Source organism: Dipodomys merriami, unplaced genomic scaffold (assembly GCF_024711535.1).
Source record: "Dipodomys merriami isolate MVZ:Mamm:240054 unplaced genomic scaffold, mDipMer1.0.p SCAF_2, whole genome shotgun sequence".
NCBI lineage: Eukaryota > Metazoa > Chordata > Mammalia > Rodentia > Heteromyidae > Dipodomys > Dipodomys merriami.
In genome coordinates this window covers 9,990,901-10,008,784 of record NW_027203381.1, presented here as the reverse complement: position 1 = coordinate 10,008,784, position 17,884 = coordinate 9,990,901, and the positions used below count along the sequence as shown (strand labels likewise).

Below are 17,884 nucleotides of genomic sequence, written 5' to 3'. Positions count from 1 at the left end.
GGGTGGTTCGCAAACATCACAGGCATTTTATAGGCAGCTACAATTTTACTAGGGAAATAAAAGGCTTGGAATGAACAATGAAACAGCACTGAAAGATTCCTAATGGTATTTGACAACCTTCCAGAAGACGGAAGAGATGCCCAAGACAGAAGTGAAAACCAGCAAAGAGGCATACTGCCCTGCTACAACATTGATTTAAGCCTCCCAGAAATAAATCAGAATTAATACATAACAGTTGTTTTCTGAATATTTTTCCAGATGCACATAACCAAAAAGAACTTTTGTTATTACAGTTCTACTTTTTAAAAATACAATAATATTTGTCCCTATTCAAAATGCAAACCAACCAATTTTTAAACATGAAAATTAGAAAAGGAAGGAACCTATTGTGGGGATTCCAAAGAATAAAGGGCATTATGAAAGTGAATGTGCTTTTCCCTTTTATCCTTTTCTACAATGTGATTGCAGAAAGAGAAACATGCAGTAAAATTAGGTAGGCAGTAAATCTGAACCTAATAATAGGTAATACTTCATTAGCTGGAAATATGGAATTCTCTATAGCAAGAGGTCATGGAATGCATACAGCGGCTGGATTTTTAAAAGGACTGGATCATTTTGTGCTTATTAATAATTTCCTGAGTACGGGAAGCAGAAGATAATGAGAAAGGTAATAAGATCGTGCGTATCAGGATAAAACCCAGTTGCTTCAGTCAGCATTAGAAGGAGCTGTGCCCCTCATTTATAGAAGACTTAACAACTGAATGCAAGTGTCCTGGACATAAATCTTCTTTTGAATTATGGAGATTGACGTCATTACTGGAGAGAAAATTCTAGAACCCATGGGTCGATATTCACAGGCTTACAGCATAATTATGGGATTCCACAAATTTGGAACTCATTGTAAATGATATAAAATATATATTCACTGAACAGTCTAAAAAAAATCAATGAAAATCTTTTTTGCATTCATCATCTTCTTCCACAGTTGGGGAAGGACAGTTTTGTACGAGACACTCAGTCAGAATTTCAGAGATGCACTGAGGATCTGCTACAGATGATGGCATTATTAGAAGCGAGTAGGGGACACAATTGCTTCTTTGCTGATATTTTCTGTAAATTAAAGTGAGACAAGAAATCACAACTCTTTTCTGAATGTCTACCATGTGCTGAACACTGTTTATGGATGAAAGCTCAGCCCAAGCCGGGCGCTGGTGGCTCATGCCTATAATCCTAGCTACTCAGGAGGCTGAGATTTGAGAATTGTGGTTCAAAGCCAGCTTGGGCAAGAAAGTCCATGAGACTCCTACCTCCAATAAACTACTAGAAAACCAGAAGTGATGCTGTGGCTTAAGTGACAGAACACTAGCCTTGAGCTGAAAAGCTCAGGGACAGTGCCCAGGCCTAGAATTCAAGCCCCACAACCAACAACAACAACAACTACAACAAGAACAACAAAGACCAGCCCAGAATGAATACAAGCTCTGTCTTCAGGAAACAGATAGATTAACAAACAAATAGCAAATAGTTTTTAAACACTCAAAATGCAGTGTTTCTTTTATTTTAGTCTTAGAAAAGCTATTAATTACTGTGGAGCTTGCTGCCAGTCCTATCCTCCCTGTGGCCATGATAGGGTTGACCATTCTCACCGCTTTGTCTGTGCAAAGTCTGTGCCCAACACTTTAAACATCAAGAATCTACTATCCTAAGACGGACATAATAATTTGGCTATTGTAAACGATGCTGCAATGAACATAGGCTTTATTTTTGTCTATTACCTGTGCTAGTCCTGAGTCTTCAACTCAGGGCCTGGGTACTGTCCCTGTGCTTTTTTTGCTCAAGGCTAGCACTCTTAAAGGGATCAGACAATGCCAGGATCAGAGATATGAAAAGATTCTCTAATTCACTGGTATGTCAAAATCAGCCATGATTTTAGAACAATATGGATGTTACTAATCCCACACACTTGAACCATAGCTCTACTTCCGGCTTCATGGAAGTTCATTGGAGATAAGCATCTCATGGATTTTCCTGATTAGACTAGCTTCATACTGCGACACTCAGAGCTCAGCCTCTTGAGTAGCTAGCATTATAGCCGTGAGCCACCACCCATCATACAACCAAACATGTTTTTCAGAAAAAGATTTCAGTTCCTTCTGCAATACACCCATGAGCAGGATTGCTAGAACACATAAGTAGAGAAAGATGTGGTATATCTATTCAATGGAATAGTATTCAGCCTAAATAAGGAGGGATTTTTGACATCTGAGACATTATGGATATGAAATTTGAGGACATTTTGCTTATTAATATAAGTCAGACATAGAAACAGATATTATAAGGTCTCACTTAGATGTAGAATCTAAAAATGTTGAACTTGTAGCAGCAGATAACACAATAGTCACTGCGTTGGGGAACCATGAAATGCAGGCTAGCAGGTAAAACAAAAATCTCAGCTACAGTATGGAGATTCCTCAAAAGACTTCACATAGAACTCCCCTATGACCCAGCAATCCCACTTTTGGGCATTTACCCAAATGTTTACAAACAAGACCACACTAAAGCTACCAGCACAACAATGTTTATTGCAGCATTATTTACCATAGCTAAGATAAGGTACCAACCCAGATGCCCCTCAGTAGATGAATGGATCAAGAAAATGTGGTATATATACACAATGGAATTCTATGCCTCCATCAGAAAGAATGACATTGCCCCATTTGTTAGGAAATGGAAAAACTTGGAAAAAATTATATTAAGTGAAGTAAGCCAGGCCCAAAGAAACATAGGTCCCATGGTTTCCCTTATTTGCAATATCTAGTATATGTATGAGTCAAGCGGAAAAGGTCAGATAATGTGATGTCAGGAAAATGAACCCTTAGATATGTATTTTAATGTTTTTTTCTTTCATACATGTGTTTCTAATGCATTTATAAGATTATCTCTTTGTTGCTTTGTATGTCCCTCCTCCACAGTATAACCCCTACTTTCACTATATTTGATGTCAGTATAACTTGTGGAGGAGATGGGGAAAAACCAGTTGTTTAAGGATACAGGTGGACCTGTTGCAACAATGAGAAGTACAAGTTGTCATGTCCAAAACGAGCTTTACAACGTCGGTGCCGGGGGGAGGGCGGAAGGGGGGAGAAGGAGAAGGATTGAGATTGTGGGGGAGTGGGGAGGCTGGGAAGGGATGTGAACGGTAAACCAAAGGAGGAGGCTGCAATGCTTGGTAAGAAATGTACGCATTATCCTGCCCATGTAATTGTAACCCCTCTGTATAGTACGTTCACAAATAAAATAAAATTAAATTAAAAAAAAAAAAGGAATCACACAGAGACCAAAGGGAGACTATCTGGTAAGTGGAAGATAAGATCAAGTTTCAGTAGGCAAATTGCCGAGAGCTTCGATGATATCAGAAACACCACTGCCAATAGCATCTGAGCTCTGAAATCCAAGTCCCTGTTTCAAATGCTAGGTGATCATTTAACTGTATTCCCCAGTCCTGCAGCAAGTTATTATCTATTAATCCTTCAGTTTCCTCATCTGTAGAATGGGATCATGATAGTCCCTACCTCACTGCACAGCTGTGAGGTTTTAAGATTTAGTGCATAGAAATGGATGAGTGTGAGCTAGCAACAATGACAGATATCTGAATGTTACATTTGGCCTAATTTACACAAACAGTCCAATGGCTGACACCAGAGACACTGGGAAAAGGGTTAAGTAGCACCTTCTAGGCCAGCAGGTATTTCCCGCTTTTTCTATCATTTCAAGCCATTTAGAGTCACAACTGGCACACATAAAACATATATCCACCTGGGGGGCCTGTGGCTCAGGCCTGCAATCTTAGCTAATCAAGAGGCTCAGGATCATGATGCAAAGCCAGCCCAGGCAGGAAAGTCCATGAGACTCTTATCTCCAATAAACTACTCAGAAAGAGCCAGAAGTGGCTCTGTTTCTCAAGAGATAGAGAGCTAGCCTTGAGCATAAAAAGGCTCCTGGACAGCACTCAGGCTCTGAGTTCAAGCCCCAGGAACGGCAAGACAATATATATTTTTTTCTATTTACTTTTCTATTATTTGAATGTATATATATACATATATATACATACATATATATACATACATATATATACATATATATGCATATATATACATATATACATATATATTCAAATAATAGAAAAATAAATAGCACAATAAATTTATTTGAAACACTTGATCTCTAATTGACAAACGTATATTAGTACTTAAGCAAATCATGAACAAATTAGGATTCTTAGAAACTTCATTTGGTTTCCAAACTGGAGCTTGAATGTACAGATTCAAGTTTGCTATTCAGACTAGGAAAATTGAGGGCATGGGTAGGGATGAGAGGGATGAGGGAGAATGACAAAAGGGATGATAGTGATCAAGATGCACTGTACTCATAAATCAAAATGTTGAATGGACACCCCTTTGTACAACTACTTACAGATAATAAAAATATGATAACAAAAAAAAATCTCAGCTACAATTTGACCAAGTTCTGGAGATCTAAAATGTATAACATTGTGGTTCCACATAATAATGCTCAACTGAGCACTTCAATTTTGCTACAACCATGTATCTTTAATGGCCTGTTAGATACACAAACACAGTCAGGCCCACACATAGATGGCTGATTACATAAAGTGATGCATGTATATAATTGTTTGTAGTAATCATTGCACAAGGTACATGCATACAAATTATCAAAGTACATACCTTAATACTATTTTGATTTCTCATTTTGATCTCCAGAAAGCAGGGAAACAGGGGGCAGTGGCGAAAATATACTATTCTCAGACTGTGAAGAAAAATCTTTCTCTTTGAAAGTTATGTGTTCAAGCCAAGCACTAATGGCTCATGCCTATAACCTTAGCTATTTATGAGGCTAAGATCTGGAAGATCATGGTTTAAAATAAGTCCAGGTAGAAAAGTTCAAGAGTATATAATTTGTGGAGGGGAAGGGAAAAAACAAATTGTTTAAATAGGGGACCCATTGCAACAGTGAGATGTACAAATTGTTATGTCAAAAAACGAACTTTACAACTTTGGGGGGGGAGGAGATGGGAAGGGACTGGAAGAGGAAACAAAGGAGGAGACAACAATGCTTGATAAAAATTGTACCCATTACCTTGCTCATGTAATTGTAACCCCTCTGTAAGGTATTTTCACAATTGAAAAAAAAAGGAAAAAAAGTACAAGAGATTCTATCCTCAATTAACCACAAAATGCCAAAATGCCAGACTGGAGACATGACTGGAGTGGTAGAACACCAACTACTAGTAAACAAACTGAGTGAGAGCATGAGCCTAGATTTGAGCCTGGGTAATGACAAAACAAACAAACAAGCTATGTGCTCAATATGTTCGCAGAAGTAGACACACACTTCTGCTGCTGATCATATACTAGCTCATCTCACTGCACATGCAAAAAGCAGCGACAGCTAAGTTCATGTGCTTGCATTTTAATGCTATTCCTTTTTATACTTATGAATAAGTGAACACTATGTGGAGGTAGAGTAAGGTCTAGGTTAGGAGATGAGGCAGGTCATGCAAACGTAATAGAGATGCCTACATAAATACCTTGCTGAAGCTGTCTGAGCCTAGCTGCAGCATTTGCAATTTATCCCATGGGTAACAAGTACCATGGAAGGTTCTGAGCTTGGGTAATGCCATCATTAAATTTGAGTTCTCAAAATATCATTCCAGTGGGAGTAGAGACCTATTTGAACAGAGAGGCAGAAAGTTGTGTTAAAAGGTTATTTCAGTATCTAGAAAATTGATAAGGACATGAAATATAGTAGTGTCAACGCAAGAATAAAGAGAAGGTGCTGTCTTCACAAGACACTTGAGAAATGGCATCTGAGGGACTGGCTGACTATGAGAAGGTGTTAAAAAGAAGTTTCAGAGTAACTCAAAGGATCAGACAATGCCAGGATAAGAGAGCACGCAAAGGTTCTCTACTCATCTGTATGTCAAAATCAACCATGGCATTTTAGAAGAATAGGATGTCCCTAATCCCACATCTGTATGTAATAAGCAGTAAGACGGGAGTAAAAGCCTGGCCCTGGATCCCAGGAAAGTTCTAGTGCAGCCATGACTAAGGAGCATTAGCTAGGGTAGGTAGGAGAATCTGCCAGTTACACTAGTGAAGGAAAAGACAGCTTGCCTTTTGAACAGTGCATGATGGCACTTGGGCATTTGTTTATTGAATGTATCAGCACTGGGCAACCAACAACACTGTAGTGGATCTTAAGATGGAAAACACAATGAGTCACAGGATGTCTGATGAGTGAGTTCTGCAAATGGAAGCAGATGATTTTAGACACAGTTCTACCAACCATGGACTGTGTTGATTGAAAAAAATTACTCCGTCTCTCTTGAGTTTCCTCATCTTCAATACGAAGAGAATGTTATCACATGCTCAAGTTTTAAAATAACTAAATTACTATAGATAGTATATATGTATGTGTGTGTATAACAGTAATTAGCATATGTCATGTTAAATTAAGTGCTAAACAATAATTATAGACATTCTATGTCAATAATTTGTTATTACAATAACATTTTAGTGATATACTAATCATCATCCTTATGGACTTTGAGTGCATAAGATCTTCTAGGAAATTTTTGCAAGTCAAAGAAAGAGAATGATAAAACCATTAGATCTATGAACACCTGAGGGGCAGATAGTTAAATATAAGAAAATAACCAGTGGTAAGAAAGACAATGGAAGGAGAACCCAGATAATCAAGAAGGAAGGATATAAATGTAAATGCACCAGAGAATGAATGTGGGCAGAGGCTGCCCATCCCCATCTGGTTATCATTGATGAATTTGCTTACTATGGTTAAACTGGAGCAGTGGTTGAAGTAAGAAATAAACATGTCAAGGTCAACAAATACAGACGTGGTCATGGGCTATTCTTTCAACAAATTCAGTGCTTAAGAAACCTATGCAGCTGGACACAGGTGACTCCTGCCTGTAATCCTAACTACTTAGGAGGCTGAAATCAGAGGAAATCCACGAGACTCTTATCTCCAATTAACCACCAGAAAACCGAAAGTGGTGCTGTAGAGCTCTAGCTTTGAGCAAAAGAGCTCAGGGACAGCGCCCAAGCCCTGAGTTCAAGTGCCATGACCAACAAAAAACAGAGAAACCTATGCACAGTGGTGGTTACAAGTATCCAGACACACTGCTAGGTCTCCAGGATTTTTATTTTATTTTTTATGTTGGATTAAAAATCTCTATCCCTGCACCTACAACATTGATGGTCACATATTATTGCCAATAAATCTGTTCCCTGGGATTTAAAAAGAGGATTATGGATGGGGGTAGCCCCAGAGATAAGAAAGGAGGGAAGATGAAGGTCATAGCACTGTTTCACCTCTTGCCATAGGTTTAGGTTGGTTTGGGCTTATAGCAAGTTTATCTGTCAAGGGCCTTTGTCCTAGGATAAACCTATATTCCAATTTATCCTTTTGGTAGACAAAATAATAAAATGAATACAAATCAAAAACTAAAATGCTTAATGACCTCATGTTAGAATCAGTTGACCTTTCCACCCTCGTCCTCGCCACTTCCTGAGCTCCAGGCCAGATCCATATCCAGTTCTAGGTCCCAGCTCCAAAGAGAAAGTGGTGAGTTTTCAGACTAAGCAGTGAGCATAGTAATGCAAAGGCCTATGCAACTATGACCAAAAGGAAAAATGCCACATTCCCTATACTGTCACTTCGGAAAAAGAAGCCATTAAGCCCAGAGGTGAGGGAGTTCTCCTAGGTGTGAGACCTGTCTATCCTCTGGCTACATATAAACCTGTTCAACTTAAACCTAACAGAAAGAAACCACCTAACAACATTTTGAAAATGTTAATCGAATATACAGAAATTAGAATATGTGTTCACACAGACTTGCCTACACTTTTTTCAAATCATCAATTTGTTTGCTCCAATTGGAGGATCTTTTCCTATAGTTTCCCACTCTTATGTTTCAGTGGTCACTCCCTGTAGAAATGTCTACTTCTCCCTACAATTCGCCTTTTTTATTTCCCATTGGCTCAGGATTTTCCTGTAGCTTAACACGGCTGATAAATAAATCGGTCTCTATTTGACGATGATCACTATCAAGTTTCTTGATTCACTGGTCTAAGGAACACGTTCACACTAAATGACATTGCTAGTTGTGCAAAAACTTGAGAGAATCCTATCACAAAGCTATCACAGAATTTACTGAAAGATGTAAGGTGCTTGGGACATGAAGAGCTGGTACATTAGAAAGGCAGAGACTGATGGATTCTCCCATTACTCTTTAGAGATAAGTAGAAAATTTGAAGAATACTCTGTTAGGCTATTATAAACATCCTCCCAGGACTGTACAAAACAGAAGCTAAAATGAAGTGACCAGTTCTTACTAATCCACAAACTCTTCCTTCCTCATAGTTAAAAAAAAGCACATCTGCAATTGGATTTCATCAACTCCCTCATGTTTTCTATCTGTTCATTTCAATTCTTGACGAAAGACAGGAGGAAAGGTAAATACCTGAAGCCAAGGAATGGTGGATATAATTTTGCATAATACTGAAACATTTCTTTCACATCTTTAATTTTTTCAAGTAAACATTTTTGCTTGTTGTTGAGAGATTATTTTTAAGGGACAATGAGTACAGCATTAGAGACCAGCGATGAAAGAAGGCATCAAAATAATGTGTTTAAACACAAAATAAAAACTAAAATAATAGAGAACTTTTTTTTTTTTTTTTTGGGTCCGGTCGTGGGCCTGAACTCTGGGTCTGGGCGTTGTCCCTCAGCTCTTCAGCTCAAGGGTAGTGCTCTACCACTTGAGCCACAGCGCCATTTCCGGCTTTTTTCCTTTTTGCTTATGTGGTGCTGGGGAATTGAACCCAGGGCCTCATGCATGCAAGGCACGCGCTCTACCACTGAGCCACCTTCCCAGCCCAATAGAGAACTTTTGAGGGATCACATAACATGAATCAAGTATGCTCACGAAATAGCAGGGGAAATGCTAAACTAATTTTGAGATGGTATTTGGCTTTGTGTTTAATGAAGTAGCCCAACTGAGTGTTGAAAGATACCTATTGTAAGACAATGGTGATTCATCTGTTCTGGACCTTTCCAGTCACAAGAGAGCTTTAAACGCTCAGATAGTGCACCACATAGCCAACTAGATAGAAAGACGAAAGGTCACCCTCTTGCCTTTCCAGTGCTCTTTAATATTCATTTCTCTGGCTTGTCATTTTATTTATGAACTTATATTTGGCCCAACATTTTATTCCTCAGAAATTTTATCCTAATTACTCTCACAAATTCATTTTCTTGAGCCTCCAGGTATTTTGCAAATAGACACATAGGTACCACTTTAATACCATAGCAAGCTGTTAAACAGTGAGACCTTTTTCTTTTTCTACTTGACATAAAAGAGGCAATTTTATTTTAAGAAAATTGGAAACAATACCTGATTTAGGATACTCTCCAAGGACAGGGCCAAATGCTTTATTCCCTATCTTCTACCTGCTAGCTAGCCAACACAGCAAAGATGGTCAGTGTTGAACCAACTCTGAAACTTACCTTTGTATGTTACCTACTAGTCAATAATTCACTAATTCATGTAGCCATTTTAAAATCAAAAGGAGCTCAAAGATGAACATATCTAATATTTTGAAAAGCAAAAATCTCGCAATGGTAAGTCCAGAAGGATGAGTCTCTTTTTAAGAAAAGCACACCAAGATAGGGACACAGAGGTTTTATTTTTGTTGCTGTTGTTTTTAATGTGATTTTTTTTGTTTCTTTTGTATGTTCTTCCCCCATGGTATAACCTCTGTTTTCACTGTGTTTGATTCTGGTGCCCTGCATCTTGAATAAACATTTTTCTGATTTGGGGAGGGGAAGGGAAATATCAAAATGCTGAAACAAGGATACAGGTTGACCCATTGTAACAATGAGATGTACAAGATACTAGGTTGAAAATGAAATTTACAACTTCGGGGTGGTGGGAGGAGTTGGGGAGGTGGAGAGGGAAGGGCTGGTAGGGGAAAAACAGAGGAGGGGTTAACAATGCTTGATAGGAAATGTACTCATGTAACTGTAACCCCTCTGTACAGTATCTTTACAATAAAATATATATGTAAAGAAAAGCAGAATATTTACTAAATAGCTCACTGCATTCACATACATAGATATGTATGTTTGAGCATGAGCATGTATGTGTGTATACATAAGCAAAAATCATCTGTGTGTGTTGTTTTGCGCAGATTGAGTATGTATTGCTTAGGCTTCCATTAGCTTTTGTCTCTCCACAGTTGCTTGCACAGACCTAAATCCATGAAGCACATTTGGGTCATCTCTCACCAAAATAGTTAAGGTAATCAGAAAAAGCAGGAAGGACTCACTTCAGGGCATTCTACAGTCAGCACTCTGGGTCACTCACCTTCACTGCTAAGTATGAAACAAGACACTGACTTCAACAGAAGAAATTTCTGTACCCCAACTGGAGCTCTCTAAACCACATGGAATCAAAACCCAGCCTCTGTCACCTTTTAATACAAGGTCATCCAAATAAGCACCCTCTGCTTGCTGATGCCATTTCTGGGTGGCTTGTCAGTGTTTAAGGCCATGACTTCCTTGTTTTCTTCTCCCAGTCTAGTCTAAAATTATCCTCTAATGAAGATGTCCTGTGTGTGTGTTCCAGCAGGAGGACTCTAGGGGAAAGGGTGAGGTCAAGGGGCATTCACCAGGGCTTTAGAATCCACAAGACTTATTTATCATATTTTACAGCTGCTGGGGACCTAGATGCTACCTTAGGCAAATTGCTCATCTCCTAGTCCCTATTATATTTCCTTTAAAATGGGAATACCAATAACTTCACTTATTTTAAAGATTAATTTATATAACCTATGTATGTAGTCAATACATGGTAGCTACTCTAAAAAGAATGAATTTATCATTTGGGTATTTGCACATTAGTAAACTATTCATTCTTAAAACCAGCACAACTCAATGTCTACATGGTAACAATTACCTCAGTAATATAAAGAGCACTATAGTTATTTCCCCAACCATTCCTAATTCTTTTTAAATTGTATATAAGGAGGTGGGCAGGCATGATAACAAAGCAGCACAGCTTGGATCAGAGGTTTGCCAACTCCAATGCGAGCTGAATCTAACCTGCATTTGTTTGGTAAGTAAAGTTTTATTGAAACAGGCCAGTGGTGTTTAGCAGTTGTAATATAAACTGTGAGGACTACAAAGCCTTCATTATTTCCTATGTGGTCCTTTTCAGAAAAACTTTACTAACCTTCAATTTGGAATATCAAAATAAAACATTTCTGTTATTAGAAAAAATTCTCTTGTTTTCTTTGGCCACATTTATTATTATGAGAGCACCCCCAGTAGCAGTTCTGTACTGATACCCAGTAGCAGATACCCAGAGAAAGACATGGGTGGGGGAATTGGAAAGTCAAGGTCTTAAGAACCAAGAACGACATAAAGTAATCTGGCAGAAAAAATGATAATGTGAGGGGCAGGAAAAGAAAAGACAGCAACATCAAAGAGTAGAAAGTGTTTTCTTCTCTCAGAAAAAATGAACTGCTCCCAACTGGGCCAGCACTGGTAGGAGGCTACTACAGATTATTCACCCCAAATGAATATCAAAAATCAAAATCGACGCAAATACCATTGCATCCAAATCAATGGGAATAAAGCTGATGAACGAATGCTCAAATTTTTGAACAGATGAGATTGGTGTTCCTGATATTTTCCTGATGCATGTGACCCTGATTCAGTTGGCCCTCTTGGAACGGAGCCATCCAACGGGTCCTGACACAAGATCCCAAAGGCAGAGCAGTAACACATCCTGAACAATGTGATCCAACTCCTAATACAGTCAAAGTGCGCGCCTTTACTTTGCCTCCCTATCCCCAGAAAGTACCGCCCAGGTGGGTGACCTGTGGCAGCAGATAATCCTAAAGGCCACTGCAGGCACATAATTGGGAAATCAGAATGAGCAGCTTCCTTTTAAAAAGCAAAGAATATATTAAAAATGAAGTTAAGGGCAACAACCATTGCTTTCCAATTAGCCCCTGCTGAAGGCTGGGAGATATAAAGCATTCCCTTCCTCCTGACTCTGATGCCTTCTGACTGTGTGAGCACCTAGCCACTCAAACTCATCCCACTTGCTTGTCTATTTCTAATTACTGGGAGCAGTGTATAAAGAAGTGAAAAATGAGAAGTCCTTGATACCATTTCACAGAGAGCTGTGCAACAGTCCCTAACAGGTGTAACAGGGACACCTGTGACCCCCATACAGGCTCTTGGAAATCCCCTGTTCAGCAGTTCTGACAAAGTTCCTTTGCCCAGGCAGATGCTGGGAGCCAATTTGTGACTACTCCCTTAACCCTGGAGGACCTAGCATTCATTTCCAGATTTCTGCTGTTGAAAGTCCTCCATCTCTCCAATCAGTATCCAGGTAGCTCTATCCATTTCTATTTTCTATACACCCACTTTTGGTCCATGAACAATGACTCCTAACTCCTTATTTTCATAGATTCTAGGTGATTAGGGAACTTACCTTCTTTGCCATCAGAAGCAAAGTCAAAACAGTGTGAGATATACTCATAGGAGCCCAATCTGGGGTTTATGGGTCAGGAACAAGAACAGATTCTTACTAGAAAAGAACATCCTAATTTATTTTCTCTTCCCCACAGAACTTATTTTTATATCTTTGTTCTGTTTGAGTAATCTGAGGATCATAGAACAAATTCTTTATTTATCAATTCTCCATCTGGAGAGTGTGCCTGATACCTCTTTTGGTATTTCATTAACACTAAAAAAAAAAAAAAAAGCAGATATAGTTCTACTTTAACATCTTATGATACCATGTCACAGATAGAGGCCAGCAAATCCAGCCTATCACCTTGCCTGATTGCTACAAGAACAAGAGTTTAAAGTTGTAAGAAGAAATTACAGTGTTTTGCTAAACCCCACATAAATGGAAGTTGGGTTCCTTTAATAACACTCATCAATATGAATGTTGGTTAAAAAAAAAAGCACCTACCCAGAAGCATTTAAAGTATCTCTAGAGGTCCAGAGGTAGGGAAATATGCTGTCTTGGTGAAGTTCCATGAGACTGATTACCTGGGGAATTGATGTCATAGCACAATGACAGCAGGCCATGCTCAATATATTCCATTTTAGTGCAGCTGGGGAAACGAGAGCTGCAGATACTGCTCATGTTTCAGCTTAAGAAATTAAAATTTTCCTCAGCTGGTAGCATTAATGATTAGACCATTTCTTTCTTGCCAAATTCTGAAATTTAATCTACCCATCTGGATCTTCTTGGAGATGCTCTTTGAGTGTTTTCAATCTTCATTCCTAAATGTATCTTCAAGCAACAGATGCTAAAATATGTACAGAACAAATCCAAGTTTCATTTGCCTGCACATTTTTAACCATTCTACTTGCATTTACTATTGGCACCTCTGTGCCTTCTAGATTTGTATTCTCTTTATATTTGCCGCTCACACCATTAGGCCTGCAGTCAAGCCTGTTCGGAACTGGCCCTCACATGGAAATTCCAAGAGAACATGTGTGATGCAATGGATGAATGTCTTAGCTTTTCTCCTATTAGTGAAATATCTTCCCATGATTTGAGTCCCTTTCTTGACACAAGAGAGCTTTGGAGAAGCTTTTAATGTGAAGTTTTCAGGATCATCACCTACATCTTAAATTATTATCAAACGGGATATACTCCATCTTATGGGACAAGGGCAAAATCAGGGACATAGAAATGATAGTAGTGTAAGAAATGCATTTTGACTTTTACCAGAGTTCTTTGAACTTTACCCTCCGCACTGTTTTGTCCCCCAGACTGAATTTCTCACCACTCTTCACACTGGAAGAAGCAGAGCTGGAGCCTAGGTTTCTATGCCATGGCCTCTGGGCTCTTTGCTAACATCTAAGAGAAGTCAGGGTCTGAGTGTGGCACCAAGTGCATACATAACAAGCATGCCAGGAACTTTCTGGAAATTCTATCCATTCTTCAATGCCACAGAAATAGAACAGCCTTGCTAGTGCTCGATCTTAGTAGCAATTCCTTACACATGTTTCTGATGGGCATTTTATCATTTCTCAGTTTTTAGGTCGCTAAAAAAGATGTGTGCAACATGGAAGACAAAGTCAGTAAAGCTCTATTTGAGAAAAATTATTTGCAATGTTTAAATTGACATTGCTAATGTTGAGAATTCTTCTAGAACAGCTTTGTGGTTATTTATTTCATGTCTGTTGACCCACTCAACAAATATCACTTTGAGACAGTGAAATAGTTGTCTGAACTCAAAGGATCCCAAAAGCAGTTAAGAAGATAAAGGATATCAGAAGTCTTCATGATTGCTCTCCCTCAGCCCTCCAGTTGGCATCATTCATCCCCTCCCTTTACGTGAAAAGGATCTATAGGTACCTTTGATGTTCATCTATTTCATCTGTTACCTCCTGTGAACTTGACTTAGCAACTCTTCTCAGAGACCTCAAGACAGCTAAGGAAAAAAGAGCTAGATCAATACCAATACTTCCAAAAACCAAATGCTTAATGCCATTCAAATTAAATAGCCAAGGGGTTCCTAGACTCCGTCCAGATGCTCTTAAGTTACACACACTCATCCCTACCTGTTCTTTCCAGATACTCATGGGCACAATTCTTAGAGATAAAACATCTAAAATTATGGTTCTGATATGATTTTTTTAATTCGCTCATTATTCCCTGTTAACTAAAATACATATACAATCTTCAGAAAGTATTTTCTCCTTAAATTATCAATGTATAATTTTGTATAAATGCTGTAAAATGTTTACAGTATAAAAATAACCTTGGGCTGGGAAGGTGGCTCAGTGGTAGAGTGCTTGCCTTGCATGCATGAGGCCCTGGGTTTGATTCCTCAGCACTACATAAGCAGAAAAAGCCGCAAGTGGCACTGTGGCTCAAGTAGTACAGTGCTTGCCTTGAGCTGAAGAGCTGAGGGACAGTGCCCAAGCCCAGAGTTCAGGCCCTACAACTACTATGAAGGAAGCAGCTCAGTGGTAGTGTACTTGCCCAGCATGCCCGTGACCTGGGTTTCATCCCCAGCACCAGAGAACAGAGAAACAAACAAGTAAAGAAATCTGTAAATTAATCCTTTCTAGGCAAGATGGTCCAAATCTGTAATCCCAGCGATTTAGAAAGTAAAAGTAGGAAAATTGTGAATTTAAGGCAAGCCCAGAGAGGCAAAATTAGTGAGACCCTATCTCACAAACAAAACACAAACCAAGGAACTGTGTTAGCATACAGTGGCCTGGGATTCAATGCCTTCTAAAATCTTTTGAATGCAGAGCTATAATAGAGAATAAATTAGCCTAGTCCTAATAGCTCAAATCTGTAATCCTAGCTACTCAGGAGGCTGAGATCTGTGGATCATGATTCAAAGCCTGTTGAGTCAGGAAAGTCCACAAAACTCTTATCTCCAATTAAACACCAAAAGCTAGAAGTGGAACTGTGACTCAAGTGGTGGAGTGCTATACTGAATACAACACAGGGATGGTACCCAGGCCCTGAGTTCAAGCCCCAGGACCAGTACCCACCCCCCAAAAAAAGGCTACATTAAGTGCTTTATTCTTTAGACATCCTCTCAATATCCTTTGCTCTAGTTTCTTGTGTTTCTCATCCACTAGAAGCCTCACATTTATCATGTACCTAAGGCAAGTGCACAAGCCGAAGTTTCCAAACAGCATCTGGATGTAGCCTGAAGATTGAACTTTCTTGTCAGCTGAACAGTTTAGTAAGAGTTGGGTGCTACAGGTGGAAAATTGCTGCATTACATCAAGCTGTTATCCCATGGGCTTAGTCTGACTAGAGTGTCACCAAAATATTTCCTATTACCTTTTGTGCTAATCTCCCTGATATGGGATCATTCCTCCTCCTGTCCAACATACAGGATGTGTGCACAGAACAACGCATCAACTCCTGCTGGTGATTACTCTTGTGTGTTAAGCCTGCTAAACTCTAATGCTGTAATTCCATAGTTGTGCTTCCCCGAACTATTATGTAATCAATCCAAATGCAAGCTGTGCAAGATTTACTAATGCCATCTGAAGGGAGGCTTTGAGCAGTACATGGGAGAGAGCACTGATCTCTCAAATGACAAAACTAGCTTCTTAGTGTTATTTTGAATTAATCTTGTCTTCATTATTGTGTCATAGATTCACTGAAGGTGAGAAGCATAAAACGTGGGATATTCTTCATTTTATGCCTTACGGTTTCCCATGAATAGGCTGTTCGGTTGAAGGAGTGTAATCACAGTGAGAAAAGCAACAGCACACACAGACAGACTTGGGTCTCTAGTCAGGGGAAAAAAGAAAAAGAAAACCTCATTTGATGAAGTCAACCTAAGAGTTTTCAAAAGTAACAGATCTTTATGGATCAGTTGCTGTCAGGGGTGAGAAAATATTCTTCTTGTTATTTTTTTTCAAAATGTAATGGAAATGCTATTTACTTTTCTCCTTTTATGAAATTATAGCAAGGACCTTAGGGGGAAAAATATCGGAATTCATTGCTGGAGGACTCGTTGAGATAGCATGATTGATTAGCACTCCATCAACCCTCTATCTCTTTTCAAATCACATCTAACAGCATGTTTCTCCTCTTTCTCCTCCTCTTCTTTCTCTTTCTCTCACATACCTTTTAATTTTGCTCAGTTTTTATTACTGACCATATAGCTGAATGTATTTTCCCCCTATCTTCTCAGTCTGACACATTTTTATATTATTTAAAATGCAGCAGTTTGGGGAAGTATTATGCATATCAGTAGTAATAATAATGTACTAATTGATTATTCCATTTTGTTAAAAAGCAAAATCATCTAACTACACTGTAGTCTCCCACAGGTTAAGTACAGAGACAATATCTGTCTATAAGCTTAGAGAAAGACTCTCTACATTGAATCACACACAAGAATCCATTCTAAATTTTGTAGAGCATTAGACATTGATAGATCAATGGGAAATAGGACATAAGAGAAAGTTTCCCTTGTTTAAATACCCTATATCAAGATGCACTGTATTCATAAACTGACTTGTTGAAGGGAAACTCCTCTGTACAATTACTTAATGATAATAAAAATCTAAAGATCTTAACAACTGTTGAGAATTGAATACAATGGTTCAATTATATCTATCCAATCCTACTTCTCTCCCACAGTGTCCCCACTTCTTCCTACTCAGCAGCAGTAGCAGCTGTCCAACAATACTAAAGGAAGCTCGTGGCTCAGGCGTTAGGGCAGTGAAGATAGGCGAGCACAGGGCCTCCTAGTGTATTTACACACAATTCTGAGTGTAATTCAGATTTCATTTCACCGTAGGAGCAATATTAGGATTGATACAACTGAATAGTTACCACTCCTGGTAACATAAGATATTGGCTGATTTGCCATTTTTATTTGTGTAACATGGCATGTAGCATGATATATATATATATATATATATATATATAGTACACACGTATGTGTATGTATTATATATCATGTCATCAAGAATTTTATTGTTAAAAAAAGAAACTTGGAAAAAAAAAAAAAAGAAACTTGGTTGTTCTGAAGAATATCAAAATCAAGCTTTTAGGGGCCAGCAAAGAGCTTTCATTACATGACTATGTTCAAATCACTGAGTTCACAAAATGGCCCTAACACTGACATTATTATCTTTATCCCCAAAATAAGAAAGGTAAAACTCGGACTACTGAAACAAGTTATCCAATATATGATTTCTACAAAATGTTTGTTTTATAAACTTCTCTGGCTGATAATTTCAGAATACAATTTGTTCA

At 38.6% G+C, this 17,884-nt stretch overlaps 1 long non-coding RNA gene across 1 annotated transcript in view; it reads right to left on the bottom strand.

Moving 5' to 3' along the window:
• Positions 1-17,884, bottom strand: part of LOC138831951 (uncharacterized) — a 651,402-nt gene that overhangs the window by 204,978 nt on the left and 428,540 nt on the right. Inside the window, exon 7 of the long non-coding RNA XR_011373464.1 lies at positions 14,495-14,570. This is a non-coding gene — a long non-coding RNA (uncharacterized lncRNA). The remainder of the gene's footprint in view (positions 1-14,494; positions 14,571-17,884) is intronic.